The following is an 18,117-nucleotide window of genomic DNA, read 5'->3' as shown; positions in this document are numbered from 1 at the left end:
CTCCTCCACCCATTCTGCCTACCCCAGCCCCTGCCTCAGGCAACCACCAACCTGTTCTCTGTATCTATGATCTTACTGTTTGTTTTTAAGATTCCACATCTGAGTGAGATCATACGGTGTTTGTCTTTCTCTACCTATTTGAGAAATGTTCAAATGTTCAAATTCTGTATATATTTTGGAGTGCCAACAATTTTTGTTAATGGACTGGATGTGGAGTGGGAAAGAAACAGAGGAGGAATCAAGGATGATTTAAGATTTTTGTCTAAGCAACTAGAAGGATAGAGATCCATCCAATTACTTAAGAATCACTGAGAGGATTGGGTGTTCATCGGGAGGATAAGGATGACCAGGAATTCAGCTTGGGTCATGTTAAATCAAGGACACCCACTTGATATTCAAGTAGAGATGTCAAGTAGATCATTGGAGTTTGACATTCAAAGGAGAGGTCCAGACTGGAGATATAAATTTGGAAGATGTCAGCATATTTTAAAGTCATAAGACTAGATGATATCACCAAGGGAGTAAGTACAGATAGAAGAGAGACTAGGTCCAAGGACTGAGGTGGGGGCAGTACAGATGATAAGCAAAGGGGATTAAGAAAGAGTGGCTAGCGAGGTGGGAGGAAAACTGTGAGTGTGCTGGTGTCCTGGATGTCAAGTGAAAATATTTCATGGAAGAGACAATGATCAACTCAGTCAAATGTCACTAATTTAAGTAAGATAAGGGTAGAGAATTGACCATTGTGTTTAGCAACCCAGAGGTAATCGTGACCTTGACTAGAGCAGTGGGAGTGAAAGCCTAACTGGAGCGGATTTAAGACAATTCATTCAAACAGATACATATATGCCAATGTTTATAATAGCATTATTCACAATAGCCAAGAGGTGGAAACAACCAAGGGTCTACCAACAGATAAATGGATAAACACAACTTGGTATATACATACAATGGAATGCTGATATAGACTACAAGATGGATGAAACTTGAAAATATTACACTAAGTGAAATAAGCCAGACAAAAAACAAAGAAAATTATTACATGATTTCACTTACATGAGGTACCTAGAATAGTCAAATTTATAGAAACAGAAAGTAGAATGGTGGTGACCAGGGGCTAGGATAGGGGTGGGGAATGGGAGTATTGTTTAATAAGCAAGAGTTTCTGTTTTGGATGATTTAAATGTTCTAGAAAAGTTCTATAAAGTCCTAGACATGGTGATGGTTGCACAATAGTTAGCACCACTGAATTGTATATTTAAAAATGATTAAAATGGTAAACTTTATGCCATGTATATTTATGCAAAAACGAAAAAAAAAAAGAATTGAAAGAGAAGAACTGGAAAGAATGTAGACAAATCTTTAGGAACTTTTGTTGTAAACAGGAGCAAAAAAAATGGGGCAATAAAAGGAAGGGAAGGAGGGGGTCAAGAAAGGATTTTGTTTTAAAAAGAGAGAAATTATGAGTCCTTTTTATTCTTTTGGAATGATCCAGGAAGGAGGGGGGAAATGATAATCTAGAAGAGAGGGGGTAGAATGGCTCCATCCTTGTCACTGAATAGAAGTGCAGGGCGTGAGGGCAAGTGCAGTGTGGTTTTTGCTAGCAGCAGAGGAAGAGACAGACAGTCTCTGAAGGGAAGTGCTGGGAGCATGAATTTTTCAACTACCCTAACAGGAGGGAAGGCAGAGTAATTGGATCCACACACAGGGGAGTGGGGTAAGATGTGGTAAAAACCTGTCAATTCTCTTCTTACTGCTTTTCTTTTCTCTCTGAAATGGAAGGGTTGTCATTGTGGTACACAGAGTAATGGCCCCCGAAAGATGTCCAGGTCCTACCACGTTTTCCCGAAAATAAGACCTAGCCAGACCATGAGCTCTAATGCGTCTTTTGGAGCAAAAATTAATATAAGACCACATAAGACCGGGTCTTATCTATCACAATATAATATAAGACTGGGTCTTATATTAATTTTTGCTCCAAAAGACGCATTAGAGCTGATGGTCCGGCTAGGTCTTATTTTCGGGAAAACACGGTAATCCCTGGAAACTGTGACTGTTACTTTACATGGCCAAAGGGAATTCACAGATGTGGTTAAGGATAATGACTTCACATAGGAAGATTAGGATGGATTATCTGTGTAGGACCAATCTAATCGCATGAGTTGTTAAAAGTGGAAGAGGGAAATGAAATATTGATACATGCTACAACATGGATGAAAACATGCTAAGTGAAAGAAGTCAGACACAAATGAGCACATATTTTATGATTCCATTTTATATGAAATGTCCAGAATAGGCAAATCCATAAATAGAAAGTAGATTAGTGGTTGCCAGTGTTTGGGGGTGGGGAGAATAAAAGGGACTGCTAAAGAGTACAAGGGTTCCTTTTGGGGAGGATGAAAACTGATGTATAATTGGTTGGGGTGAAAAATACACAATTCCACGAGTATACTAAAACTATCGAATTGTATACTTTAAATGGGTGAATTGCATGGTATGTTAATTATATTATATCTTCAACACAGCTGTTACTACAAATGTGGAAAAAAGAAACAGAAGATTGGGTCAGAGTAACATGTGACAACGGTGTGGGAAAGATGTTAGGAAAATTTGCCTTCATTGGCTGATGCTATCTTTTGTCTGTTCACTTTTTGTTCTTTTGTGCCCCCACATGAGAGACAGCATATGGGGTTCCCTCACATGAGATACTGCATGTGGGGTTCCCTCACTTGACAGACTGCACGTGAGGTACTGGTTAGCTTTTTGTTGCCTCACATGTGGAGGACTGCATGTGAGATTTGGTTTGTTTCTTCCCTCACATGTGGAGGACTACATGTGAGGTTTGTTCCAGACTAACTCTGAGTTGGTTTTTTAACTATTTTGCCCAGATCAGCAGATGAGGTAGGAAAAAGTAACTAAGTAAATCAGAATGATGTAACAGGCACGTTGCCAGGCTTTGGAAGGCCTGAGGCCAACGGTCCCAGGCAAAAACAGTAAGTATTTTTTGTCTGAATAAACTGGCCCTTCAGCCAGATAAACAATACTTTTATCACAGTAACTGCCAGACCCTCCCAGAACTGGCCATTCCCTGAGAGGGAGGCAGGAACAAGGAGCTTGGCTCTAAGGAACATCTGAAAAAATATATAAGACAGACCTCAGTTGGCAGTGTGATATTTTTTGTCTTTTGTCATTGGTGATTCTTCATCAGTCTAACATTTTGGAAACTCATATACAACATGCAGCTTACAACACCAGGAGACTCCCTGACTTCCAGCCGCGGATCTGGTGAGGTCTGGTTGGTTCCCTATCTCTCCAGTGTTGTTCCATATCCCGTCCCGACCCCCCACCCCCAACCCTGTTAGCCTTAAGAACTTGTTAGCCATTTTGGAAACTTGTATGCAGCTTGCAGTTTGCAGCATCGGGAGATGCCCTAACTTCCAGCAACAACAATGGCAACAGCAGTAGCATTCTTGGGAACTTATTAGCATTTTGGAAACGTGTATGCAGCTTGCAACATCAGGAGACGCCACAGTTTCCCAGCCGTGGACCTGACAAGGTTTTGATTCTTGACCTTTCCATTGTTGTTTCCCCAGAGTTTGGTGAGCTTTCGGCATCTACTGTAATAGTTGCTATCCTATAAAATTTATTTACTGCTTTTGGATACTCCTTATTGATGTTATTTGTGTGTTTGTCCAAGTGATTTTTGATCAATAGTGAACATATGTTGGGATCTCTTAAACTTATATATATGTATACTCCTTTGGTATATAGTTCAGTCTTAACCGCCTTTACTTTGTCATTAGCATATTGGTTTAATTGCCTTTGTCTTTTGCTACTGCATATTGCTAAATAAATTGATTAGATATTGCTAAATAAATCAATTAATCCCTCTCTAGCGTGTCCTCCCCTTTCTTTTCCCTGCTCGTTGTTACACATGGAAAAAGGGTCAGAGTTGCTGACTTTATACTTAGAAGGAGACCATGAGCCAAGGAATGCAAGTGGCCTCTAGAAACTGGAAAAGACAAGGAAAGTGTGTGGGGACAGAGTCCCAGACAGCAGTTTCCAGGCTCTCAGCCTCACGTGGAGAGGCACTGACTGGGGTAGTAGATGGCCATCAGCTGTGACTAGTTGGCCGTCAGCTGTAACCAGTTAGCCAATTAGCCACTGATATAGCTGCCACGTCTGCGCTGGTTGGAGTGAGTCGAGTCAGTCGGTCAGTTGGCAGGCAGAGGTGGACGGCAGGTTGCAGGTTGTGTAGATCCAGCCTCCGGTGAGACTATAGTGCCGCCAATGAGACGATAGTAGTATGACTCCCCTATCTGTGACTCCGTGGGTGTTCCTTTTTGGCCTAGCCATATCCTGCGTTCTTATGTGGGGAGCGGGACCAGAGACCCCGCAGGCCGCCTCGCACGACAAATGGCGCAGCGAGCAGGGTATGGCACCAGCCAAAACTTTCCAAAGGATGGTGGAGCAGTTTGTGTGTGTGAAAACTCAGTCTCGGGAAGCCCATGAGACGGGGAGCACAGTCTGGGAGAGACGTGACCCCTCGGTGAATTGGTGGTCCTCTCGAGCCTCCGGATGGCATGCCGCCCTGTTGGCCATAGCAGGCATTACCGGCTTTTTGGTGGACTGCTGCTGTAGGCTTCAATGGTTGCGGACATCTTACCCCGAGGTCATCACCCACTCAGACACCTGGCACGGCGAGCAGGATTCCGATCAGGTAGGAATGGCGTCTGACTCGGGGCAGCAGGACAGGTGGCCCCCACACAGTGTGTGGTGCCCGGTAGCCACTGTTCTCAGGAGTTGGACCCCCTCCTTGGGGGTACATGGATGGCTCTCTGGCCAGCGTGGAGAGGGCCCTGCAGGCTCTGGCTGAGCGGTAGCCGGAGGAGGCGAAGGCTACAGCCGGCCGCGTGGGCTGGATGTTCCTCACGGCCTTGAGTCTTAACACAGAAAATGTGCTTCATGAAATGGCCCAGGTGCCGGGCCAGGTGTCCCGGTAGGAAGCGCTGGAAGCTCAGGTCTACCTGTTAGAAGAGGGGCCCCACAGTGGAGACTCTGAGGCAGAGGCGGAGGAAGCGAGTGGAGACAATGTAGCTCCCAACCCCCAAGTCCGGCCAATCTTGAAGCAAAGGGTAAAACGTGAGCAACCTTTGGGCCCCTGGGGCGTTGCTGCCAGCAACCCAGCTGTGACTGAGTTCACAACCTACACCCCTTACACTCCCACTGAGTTGCAGGAGCTGGGGAGGCAGTACCGACAGCGCCCTGGAGAGCCAGTCTCGGCTTGGCTTTTACGTTTATGGGATGAGGAAGCAAACAAAATTCTCTGCTCCCCAGGAGAGATAGAAAAGCTAGCCTTTGTGACGGTGCATCCGTCCCTGCGACAAAGGTTACAGAACTGCCATAGGTTGGCTCAAAACCAGGGCAACCACACTCTAATGGAGTGGCTCACTGCTGCGGTACGCACAGTATGGGGACAGGCTGGCGAGCTGCCAGACACTGTGAGTCAATGGCAGTCACATACGGAACTTACTCAAATCATCTGTGAAATGGGTATGAGACATCCTATTTTCAATCCCAGCATGCGGGGGCTGGAAGACGAGCTTTTTACAGCCAGCATGAGAGATCTGCTTTTGGATCCTTGGTTGCCATTCTTACGCCCTATATGGGGCGACAGATCCATGAAGTTACAACTGCCATGGCCAACCTAGGGGATGTTGTAAGCCGGAGGCAAAGGAAGTTAAGACAGGAAGTCCGAGCAGTTGAGACCTGGAAGCCCAGATCAAAAGTAAAGGGGCAAGGTTGCGGGCCTCAGAGAGTAACACGCTCACAGATGTGGTGTGATCTTGTGGCAGCAGGGGTCGATCGGGAAAAAATAGACCAACAATCCAATGCACTCTTGTTGTAACTTTGGAAACAGTTGCGTCTGGAACAGCAATTCCGGAGAAGCCTAAAGGAGACGTCTGGGAAAGCGCAACCCGTGTCCCTCCAGGACGTCATGCGGCTGCTTGAGGCCGACTCCGTTCAGCTTGATTAGGGGTGGGGCCAAGGTACCCGGTCAGAGGGGACGAGCAGGGACTGGAGGCCTCACATGGAACTGTCCATACATTGGTCCCCTTCTAATGTGCAGAGGGTTTTGGCCCTAGTTGACACTGGCACAGACTGCAGTCTCGTTTATGGAAACCCAGAACTGTTCCCCGGCCATCTGCATTGATGGCTACGGGGGAAAGGCTGTGACTGTAAAAGCTGTTTCCTTACCACTGGGTATAGGAAGGCTTCCCCCTCGTACCTACAAGGTTTATGTCTCCCCCGTTCCGGAGTATATTCTAGGGGTGGACGTGCTACATGGCCTCACTTACAGACGTCGGTAGGAGAGTTCTGTCTCCGGATCTGGGTGGTGAAAGCGGTGACACGCGGGCATGCTCACCACCCTCCTCAAGTGTTGCCACAGCCCTGGCACGTAGTTACAGTGTGACAGTACCGCCTGCCAGGAGGGCAGGAGGAGATTGGTCGTACAATATTGGAATTAGAGAAGGCACATATTGTGAGGCCAACGCACAGTCCCTTTAACTCCCCAGTATGGCCTGTCAAGAAGCCAGATGGGACCTGGCGAATGACTGGGGACTATAGGGAGTTAAATGAGGTGACGCCACCTTTGCACGCAGCAGTACCTTCAATTCACAATTTGATGGATCGTCTGACTCTCCACCTGGGGACATATCACTATGTAGTGGACTTGGCCAATGCTTTTTTCTCCATTGACATTGCACCCAAGTGTCAAGAGCAGTTTGCTTTTACTTGGGACGGGCGGCAGTGGACTTTTCAAGTCCTTCCGCAAGGATACTTGCACAGCCCCACTATCTGCCGCGGGCTTGTAGCCCAGGATTTGGCACAGTGGGATCACCTGTCCTCTGTGGCCTTGTTTCATTATGTTGATGATATTTTATTAACATCTGATTCTCTTTCAGATTTAGAGCAAGCAGCTCCCTCTCTTCTCTGCCACCTGAAGTCACGTGCCTGGGCGGTGAATGAGGAAAAGGTCCAAGGCCCTGGCTTATCCGTCAAGTTTTTGGGTGTCGTGTGGTCGGGTAAGACAAAGCTCATACCTGAGGCTATTACTGACAAAATACAAGCCTTTCCCCGACAGACCAAGGTCTCCCAACTGCAGACGTATTTGGGTCTGCTAGGATATTGGTGGGCGTTTGTACCCCATTTAGCACAAATGGCAAGGCCCTTGTACAGTATGATAAAAAAGGGGACCTCATGGGATTGGACAGAGGCTATAGAGAAAGGCTTCGTTGCCACAAAACGGGCATTGCAGCAGGCACAGGCTCTGCAAGTAGTGGACCCCGGCCGCCCATTTGAACTTGATGTTCACGTAACCCAAGAGGGTTACGGTTGGGGCCTCTGGCAATGGCAGGAGCGTCTCTGGTTGCCAGTGGGATTTTGGTCCCAATTATGGAAAGGAGCAGAGGTCCGCTACTCTCTAATAGAGAAACAGCTGGCTGCTGTGTACGCAGCCCTAGTGGCCACAGAAGCCATCACAGGAACGGCACGGGTGTTGGTTCGAACAACCTATCCTGTCCAGGGGTGGGTCCGTACGTGGACCCAGGGACCCAAAAAGGGGGTGGCACAGACCACCACTCTCGCCAAATGGGGTGCCTACTTGGAGCAACGTAGCACCCTTAGTTCAAGCCCTTTGAGCACAGAGCTACAACAGGTCCTGGGGCCTGTGGAGCTTGTAGCCCAGGCTGAACCAAGCGCTCTGCCTAGAGGGGAGGACTTGGAGCCCTCGCCCTACAAAGAAGGACAGCCCCCAGTACCTGAGGATGCCTGGTTTACCGATGGTTCTAGCCGAGGGGCTGCAGCTGTTTGGACGGCTATTGGTGTGCAGCCCAAAGCAGACATCATTTGGTTTGATACTGGGATGGGCCAGAGTAGCCAGTGGGCTGAGCTACAGGCTGTGTGGATAGTAATCAGCCGCAAGCCCGGGCCCCTAGGTATTTGTATTGACGGCTGGGCGGTGTTCCGGGGCCTAACGCTGTGGCTCCCTACGTGGAAACACCAAAACTGTTGGTAGGACACTGTCCACTGTGGGGTCAAGCCACGTGGCAGGACCTCTGGGACCTAGGGCAGAGAAAGGATGTGACCCTAATGCATGTCACAGGTCACTCCCCTGTAGTGTCCCCAGGTAATGATGAAGCAGATGCCCTAGCACGGGTCCGATGGTTAGAACGGGCTCCTGCCACTGATGTGGCCCATTGGCTGCATAGGAAATTGCAGCACGCTGGAGCCGAACCATGTGGCAGGTGAGCAGATGCTGGGGTCTGCCTTTGAAATGGCAGGAGATAGCAGATGCCTGCTATGATTGTGCCGTCTGTGCCCAGGACAGCCCCCAAAGGCGGAGGCTCCCCTGGAGACACAGCAGATTACGCAAGGGACGGTGCCCCTCACTCGCTGGCAAGTGGATTACATTGGACCTTTGCCTAAGGCCTGTAACGCTATGTCTGCATTCATAGCAGTGGACACTGCTACGGGGTTGATGTTTGCTTGGCCGTGTCCGGCTGCGGATCAGCGGCATATAGTGGTCGCTCTTACACGGCTGTGCGCCCTGTATGGGCGCCCCCAAGTCATTGAAAGTGACAGGGGTACCCATTTTACAGGGAAAGAAGTGCAGTGCTGGGCTGCCAGGATGGACGTGCAATGGTTGTTTCATACCCCGTATAACCCACAAGCAGCTGGCATAATTGAACACTACAACGGCCTTTTGAAGCAAGGCCTCCGGGTGTCAAAACACCCTCCCACGATGCATGACTGGGCCTCGCGTCTATGAGACGTCTTAAAAATCCTGAATGAGAGACCATGGAAGGGAGAGACCGCACCAGTAGAAGCTCTGCTACATCAAATGGCCACTCCCATTCAATTACAAGTTACCACAAGTGAGACTCTGTTAAAGCCAGGCTATGGCAGGAATGGAAACATTTTGCTGCCAGCACCCACATGCTTAAAAGCAGGGGAACTGCAGCAATGGACTTGGCCCTGGCAGGTCAAAAGCCCCCACTGTCGGTGGTTGGGCCTGATAGCCCCATGGGGGGCTGGTTTGATCCACGATTTGCAAGTAACGCCAGGGGTGGTGGCCGAGTCGCCACCGCAAGTGACTGTGGTATATGGAGGTCCCGATACCGGGATGATTTTGCGGGGAACCTATGTGCTCTCACTATGGCCTTTTATGGGGTCCCCTATTCTGTTACATGTTGAAACTACGCAAGGGATCCCAAGCACTGCCATAAAGGTCTGGTACCACAAACCAGGAAAGGTGCCAGTGGCAGCGACCCTCCTTTCCCAGGACAAAAAGCTAGCATGTAAGGGATTTGCCATTGTTGGTTCCTAAGACTACTGTTTCTTTCCGTCCATAGGTGCCTGTAGGCTCATATGACACAGGGACCCTCACGGAAGATGCTTGTCATGTAAATTGTGAGGCGAGACCCTGTAGGGGTGGAGTGTGGGGACAGAGTCCCAGACAGCAGTTTCCAGGCTCTTGGCCTCATGTGGAGAGGTGCTGACTCGGGTAGTAGATGGCCTTCAGCTGTGGCTAGTTGGCCGTCTGCTTTAACCGGTTAGTCAATTAGCCACTGATATAGCTGCCACAGCTGCACTGGTTGGAGTGAGTCGGGTCGGTTGGCAGGTAGAGAGGTAGATGGCAGGTTGCAGGTCGTGTAGATCCAGACTCCAGTGAGACTATAGTGCCGCCAGTGAGACTATAGTGGTATGATTCCCCTATCTATGACTCCGTGGGTGTTCCTTTTTGGCCTAGCCATATCCTGCGTTCTTATGTGGGGAGTGGGACCAGAGACCCCGCAGGCCGCCCTCCATGACAAATGGCGGAGGGAGCACAGTCTCCCGCATGACAAAGGGATTTTCTTCTTAAGCTTCCAGAAAGGGCACAGCCCTGCCAACACCTTGATTTTAAGCCCTGTGAGAGCTGTGTCAAATTTTTGACCTACAGAACTCTAAGATAATAAATTTGTGATGTTTTAAGGCATTACATGTGTGGTAATTAATGTCATGGCGTTCATCAACTGTGAGTGAGAATAGAGAACAAGATATTGGAGGTTTGACAGAGATGTTAGGAAATAGTCATCAAAGAAAGTAAAAGAATGAATTGGCTAGGAAAATGTAGTATGGTTACCAACCGGCATTAGGAACACACTTAAGGGAATTGGGAACAACTTTTCCCCATCTAGATGGCTACTGTGGGAGTTTTGTTTCTTTATTATCCACCAGTGGGCAATATTTTATTGATTCAAAGATGACCATTTGTTAAAAGTTTGGCAAATCACTATATCACACCCCTAACCACAAATGATTTCTGGACTGGGTTATTAACAAACACTGTCCCTCCAAATGAAAGCAATAGGCAGTTAACTAAAGTCTTAAAGAACTAACAGCAACAAAAAACTCAATCCTCGCAAAGGGAGTTGTGATTATTGTTACACCCTTAAGCAGAGCCCCAGCCCAAATGTATTCACCAACAGAGAGTACACTGCTGAAATAGTCAAATCCTCTTCAGAGGAATCTGCCCCAAACTCTTTCTCAGGGATGGCCCTGTGGGATACAAACAAGGAAAATTCTACCAGATATAACCTGGACCAAAAATACTGAACTCATTCCATTATTAAGTGATTTAACAAACAGGTGCTGTGGAGACAGAGCCCCAAAGAGCAGTTTCCAGGCTCTCAGCCTCACATAGAAAGGTGTTGGCTCGGGTAGTAGATGGTCATCAGCTGTGATTAGTTGGCCATTGGCTGTTACCGGTTAGCTATTAGCCACTGATATAACTGCCACGGCTAAGCTCCAAAGTAGTGTAGTGGTGTGGTGGTGTGGCGTCCTGGCGTGGCGTGGCGTGGTGGTGTGTGGATTATGGATTACAGAGAGGCGGATTGCAGCTAGCAAGTGAGGTTGGTTGGCAGAGACAAGTGGATGGCAGGTTGCGGATCGTGTGGCTCCTGCTTCCTGTGTCTCCAACCCAGCCACCAGCGAGATTATAGTGGTGTGACTCCCCTATCTATGGCTCGGTGGGTTGTTCCTTTTTGGCCTCACCATATCCTGTGTTCCTATGTGGGGAGCGGGACCAGAGACCCCGCCTGACTCCCCCACATGACACATGGCACAACGAGCAGGGTACGGTGCCGGCCAAAGCTCTCTGAAGGGCGAAGGGCGGTGGAGCAGTTTGTGCATATGAACACTCAGTTTCAGGGAGACCAGGAGGAGCTGCTGCCTGACAGCTGGTCCCCTGTGGAGGGGTAGGAAGATGTGGATGGCATAGAGAAAGCGAAGGTTGTTGCTGCCCTGTGGGCTGGGAAGGCCCTCACCCCCAGGTTGGGGAGGACTTAGAGCCCTCGCCCTGTGGAGAGGGCACACGTTGTGGGGCCAATGCGCAGCCCTGGCGAATCACTGTGGACTATGGGGAATTGCCTTCCATCCCTGATTTGATGAACCCCTTGACTATTTGCTTGGGAACATACCACTGTGTAGCGGAACTGCTGGATGTTTGCTTCCTGTGTCTTGACCGGCCGCCATCGAGAGTATGTAAGCACCTTGACTGTGAGCCACTGTTGTTCCAGCCTGGTACCCTGAGAGGCCCAGAGAGTGTAGCAGTGCCCTGAGAAAGCCTGCCTGTGTCCGGGAAGTCTGGCTATGCCCAGAAAGAGTGGCGGTGCCCTGAGAGCCCTGGCTGTGCCTGGAGAGACTGGTGGTACCATAATAAGCCCAGGAAGTCTGGCGGTGCCCTGAAGGACTGGTGGTACCCTGAGAAACCCTGGCTGTGTCCAGGATATTGCATTCACCTCCAGGTTCCTTGCACAGGGAGCCTCCCAGAACACGCTTTTCACGTAGATTGTGAGGCGAGACCCTGTATGGGTGGAGTATGGGGACAGAACCAGGAGTAGTTTCCAGGCTCTCGGCCTCACGTGGAAAGGCGCTGGCTCAGGTAGTAAATGGCCATCAACTGTAATTGGATGGCCATCAGCTGTGGCTAGTTGGCCCCCAGTTGTAACCAGTGAGCCATTGGCCACTAATATAAGTGCTGTGGCTACACTAGCAGAAAATGGGCGCTAGCAAGAAGATGGTGGCTGAGCTAGCAAGAGCGGCTTGCAGTTAGCACAGCGGATTGCAGCTAGTAAGTGAGGTTGGTTGGCAGAGAGAGTGGATGGCAGATTGTGGATCATGTGGCTCCTGCCTCCTATGTCTCCAACCCGGCTGCCAGGGAGACTATAGTGGTATGACTCCCCTATGTATGGCTCCGTGGGTGTTCCTTTTTGGCCTCACCATGTCCTGCGTTCTTATGTGGGGAGCGGGACCAGGGAGCCCGCCTGACAGATGCCTGTGAAATTTGCTAATCCTATGATCTATGTTATTCACCTCCTACAGCAAGATAAGGTCTGTACCAGTCACCACTATATATTGCTTTCCTTCTTTTCTAAAAGGGTTATTTTTTTTAAGCTATGGATATGTTGTTTGTCTTTCATCATGTTAGTTGTACTCTAGAAGAACATATACACACACATTTAGTTCGCGTGGTCTTGAGAGACAGAGAGAGAAGCATAAGCATCATTTCACTTGGTGACTGCTCAGAATGAGCAGGAGATGGAAGACATGAATCTGTCACTTCCTCAGTTGGTCTTAGTTTCTGCGCATTTCTCACGGTGTGCACACCTAGTAATCTGAGTGCAAGTCTATAGTCCCTAAGCCAACAACGTCCTCCGATGCTCAATAGAAGAAGAAGCAATCTGTTCCAACACTGGGGGGGAAACCCACTAGGTTGGACTTATTGGGAGACAGCATGTCAGTCTCTAACATGGTTTATAAATACTAAATATTGTGCTTTATGGGTGATTTAGGAGATCTTCAAAGGTAATTTTGACTATCCATGATTTAGGTTTGTAACATGTGTTAGTTGTGTTAAGTTTTTGTTGTTGTTGTTTGTTTTTTAATAAATTTTATTGGGGAATATTGGGGAATAGTGTGTTTCTCCAGGGCCCATCAGCTCCAAGTCATTGTCCTTCAATCTAGTTGTGGAGGGAGCAGCTCAGCTCCAAGTCCATTTGTGGGAATTGAACCGGCAAACCTTGTTGTTGAGAGCTTACTCTCTAACCAACTGAGCCACCCGACTGTCCGAAGAATTTTCAATTTTACTGTAGATGATAAAAAACAAGGAAGCTAAATGAAACTGAGTATAGAAACAAATGGCATGTGAGGTATGTTGGAGATACAAAAATAAGTGGGGCATACATGTTCTGAACCAGATAGAAAGAAAAGAACTAAGACGTACCAATCTTCATGATTCACTAAATATACATGAGGCACATTAAGAATTCGACATTTATGAGGTCTAGAATCAGTCAGACATAAATGATACCATTCTGGCCCACTTGTCCCTCTGCCCAAGAAATGTAGATGAAATCCATAGGTACTCATCAGGCTAATTGGTGAGATACAGCTGTTTGCCAGGCACACCTGTCCCTGCATCTTTTCAACAGATTAGTGTATGCGTTGGCTCCATGCACTTTCAGTCTGTAGGACCTCCTTGCTCAAACCTCAACTGATCCCGATAATCCCACCATCAGAGAGGAAAGCTGACAAAGCAGAGAAAAAACAGGTATATGAATATTGTATGACCCAGATTCAGGGAGTAGGATTCTTCTATCCCACTTGTAACTCATCCAAAATGTGTTTAATCCTTTGCCACCCTTTGCCCTTTCTTCTTGCTGTGTGTTTTAAATTTTTCCAATTAACTGTGTGATTTGAGCTTTAGTTTGGTCTATGAGCCTTTCTTTTCTGTGGCCTCTGGGATATCTTTGCCTAAGAAGGGTCTTGGAGACCCTTGCCCCAAGGTAATTTCTCACATGGCAGGAGCTAACTTTAAAACCTTTGCAACAGATCATGACACTACTGTTTTAAGGGTCATTAAATTTGTCATTTGCCCATAGGTTGCAAAATTGTGTGCAACCATATCCAGATCATATCAACAGAGATTCTGGGAATCAGAGATGAATACAATAGCTAGTCATATCTTTGAAAACTTTCCCATTGAGGATACAAGGTATCTGTTGTTCTATGTGGGAAAACTACATTATGTGAAAGGGAATTTATGAAATTAGATGTACAGGAAGAAATACGTGTGTGCTCTACCCTGAGACCATCTGCCTGGCATGCTCCCTTCTACTAGAACCTGTCCCTCAGCATCCGGCATGGAAGTGACATGTGCTTATGGTGTTTTGATTATCATCTTGATTTCAGCTGATTGGTTTATGGATGAGTACTCAACCTGAGATAAGCTAATAAGCCCCTTCTCTGGGATTTTTGAATTTAGTACTCAAAGAATTAAGGTCAGTTCATTTCCAATGTAGACTCTGTGTGGTATAGTCCTATAGATTGCAATATATTAGGATTTTAACTTGATATCTTAGGTTCTAGAGCCAAATTGCTTAGATTTGAATCCTGAATCTGACATTTACTATCTATGTGAGCTTACACAATGGCTTAATCTCTCTTCAGTTTCCTTATCTGTCAAGAGAGACAATTATAATATCTGTTATTGTGAATATTAGAACTTATTGTGAATAAGGTAGAACACTACCTTATACTCAATAAATGTGAATAAGGTAGAACAATACCTTATACTCAATAAAGGTTAGGTATCTTTACTCTAGACAAATCGTGACAAAGGATTGTATTTTTCCCCAATCTGACTTCAATTCAGTGTTATTCAAGTCAACATTTATTTTGTACACATACTATACAGGCATCTGTATAATCTGTACACAGAGATCTTGTGGGTTTTGTTCCAGACCACCAGAATAAAGGAAGTCTCACAATAAAGCGAGTCAAAATCTTTTTGTTAGTGGAGGGTTTTGCCTTCAGTTTGTAAAAAATATAACATCTGTGAAGCATAATAAAATGAGGCACAATAAAACAAAGTATGCCTGAATTCCAAGTATTAAGTTTAGGAGAAAAAAATGGTGCCAAAAGAGACATGGTCCCAGCCTTCATGGAACTTATGTGGGGAAGCAAATATTAAACAAACAGTCATATAAAAATCATAAATACAAACTATGAGATGTGCTATGAAGGATAAGTAGAAAGTGATATGAGAAGTTATAATTGGAATACCAGTCTAGTTTTCCTTAAGAAAGTAATGTAATCCCAGACAAGGAAAAGCTGAAGGAGTTCATCACCACCAAACCATTATTACAAGAAATGTTAAAGGAACTTCTTTAAGAAGAAGAAAGAAAATCAAAACTATGAATAGGAAAATATCACAAAGAAAAAATTCTTACTAACAAAGGCAAACACATATAAAAGCAATGGATTAACCAACACTAAAACTAGTACAAAGGTAAAAAGGCAAAAGTAGGAAGATCATGTGTAATTACAAGAGTAAATTAAGGGATACATAAACACACACACACACACACACACACACACACACACACACACACACACACAGGGGCCCCGCCCGGCCCGGCCCGGTGGCCCAGGCGGTTGGAGCTTCATGTTCCTTAATGCCGAAGGCTGCTGGTTCGATTCCCACATGGGCCAGTGGGCTCTCAACCACAAGAATGCCGGTTCGACTCCCCGAATCCCGCAAGGGATGATGGTGTCTGCCCCCTGCAACTAAGATTGAACACGGCACCTTGAGCTGAGCTGCTGCTGAGCTCCCGGATGGCTCAGTTGGTTGGAGTGCGTCATCTCAACCACAAGGTTGCCGGTTCGACTCCCGCAAGGGATGGTGGGCTGCATCCCCTGCAACTAACAACGGCAACTGGACCTGGAGCTGAACTGCACCCTCCACAACTACGATCGAAAGGACAACAACTTGACTTGGAAAAAATCCTGGAAGTACACACTGTTCCCCAATAAAGTCCTGTTTCCTTTCCCCAATTAAAAAAAAAAATGCAAAAAAAGAAATAAAAAATAATGACAAAAACATAAACATGGAGGAAGTAAAAATGCTAGTGATTATAGAATGTGTTTGAACTTAAGTGGTCATCAACTTAAAATAGACTGCTATACACATAGCTTGGTATATATGAAGCACACGGTAACCACAAATCAAAAATCTGCAAGAGATATACAAGAAAAAATGAGAAACGAATCTAAACATAACAGAAAATCATCAACATACAAGAGAGCAAGAGAATGAGAAAGAAACAAAAAAGAACTACAAAAACAATCAGAACACAATTAATAAAATGATAATAACTATATACCTACCCCGTTTCCCCAAAAATAAGACCTAGCTGGACAATCAGCTCCAGCACTAATGTGTCTTTTGGAGCAAAAATTAATATATAAGACACGGTATTATATTATATTGTATTATATTATATTACATTGTATTATACCAGGTCTTATAGTAAAATAAGACCAGGTTTTATATTAATTTTTGCTCCAAAAGACACATTAGAGCTGATTGGCTAGGTCTTATTTTGGGGGAAATGGTATCAATACATACTTTAAATGTAAATGGAATAAATGCTCCAATAAAAAAATTAACGGATAAAGAAGATGTGGTACATATATACAACGGAATATCATTCAGCTATAAAAAAGAATAAAGTCTTACCATTTGCAACAACATGGATGGACCTACAGGGTATTGAGCTAAGTGAAATAGGTTGGACAAATGCATACCATATGATTCCACTTATATGTGGAAGCTACAATACAAAATAAATGAACAAACAAGACGGAAGCAAACTCATAGATACAGAGAACTGATGGTTGCCAGACAGAAGGGGGGTTGGAAGGATGGGTGAAAAAGGTGAAGAGATTAAACACAAATTGGCAGTTACAAAATATCACAGGGATGTAAGTACAGCTTGGGGAATATAGTCAACAATACTGTAATAACTATATATGGTATCAAGTGGGTGTAAGGCTTATCAAGGAGATCACTTTGTAAGTTATATAAAAGTCTAACCACTATGCTGTACACCTGAAACTAATATAATATTGAATGTCAACTGTAATTGAAAAATAAGTTTAAAAAAATTAAAAATTTAAAAAGCAATATAAAAGTTAGCAAGCGAAGAGGAAGTTGGAGAAAGCTTATCAGAGAGAGGAGTCATGTGCAAAGGCCCTGAAATGGGAAAGAGCTTGATGACTTAGGAAATGAAAAAAGGTCAGTGTGGCTTGGCTATAGTGAGAAAAGGAGGAGGAAAGTGGCATGAAATGAGACTGGAGAAATCGGCAGGACAAGGTCATTCAGGATCTTACAAGATGAGTCAGATACTAATAATTAAGATCTTGTAGGTTAGGTTAAGCATTTTTGATCAGGATGGCAGTGGTTGAAAATGAGACAGGGGCCGGCCTGGTGGCTCCGGCAGTTAGAGCTCTGTGCTCCTAACTCCGAAGGCTGCCGGTTCGATTCCCACATGGGCCAGTGGGCTCTCAACCACAAGGTTGCCAGTTCGATTCCTCGAGTCCCACAACGGATGGTGGGCTCTGCCCCCTGCAACTAAGATTGAACAGAGCACCTTGAACTGAGCTGCCGCTGAGCTTCCGAATGGCTCAGTTGGTTGGAGTGCATCCTCTCAACAACAAGGTTGCCAGTTCGATTCCTCAACTCCCACAAGGGATGGTGGGCTGCGCTGCCTGCAACTAGTAACGGCAACTGGACCTGGAGCTGAGCTGCACCCTCCACAACTAAGACTGAAAGTACAACAACTTGACTTGGAAAAAAGTCCTGGAAGTACACACTGTTCCCCAATAAAGTCCTATTCCCCTTCCCCAATAAAAAAAAAAAAAAGAAAAGAAAAAAAAAAGAAAATGAGACAAGTAGACAGGGTTGCAAGATATTTAGTAAAAGGGCAAGAATCAAGTGTTTATCCTGCTCTCTTACTTAAATTAAACTACAAAGTAATTCCATAATTAATTAAGGGTAATTTCCCTTTGTAGAAACACTGCAGCTAATAAGTGAAAAATGATAGAATTAGATCACCATTTAAAAATTCCTAAGGATGGGGCAGCCGGTTAGCTCAGTTGGTTAGCGCACGGTGCACTTAACAAGCTTGCGGGTTTGATCCCCACATGGGTCACTGTGAACTGCGCCCTCCA

Source organism: Rhinolophus ferrumequinum, chromosome 25, assembly GCF_004115265.2.
Source record: "Rhinolophus ferrumequinum isolate MPI-CBG mRhiFer1 chromosome 25, mRhiFer1_v1.p, whole genome shotgun sequence".
NCBI lineage: Eukaryota > Metazoa > Chordata > Mammalia > Chiroptera > Rhinolophidae > Rhinolophus > Rhinolophus ferrumequinum.
The sequence above is the reverse complement of the archived record's forward strand: the minus strand, read 5'-3'. Positions refer to the sequence as shown.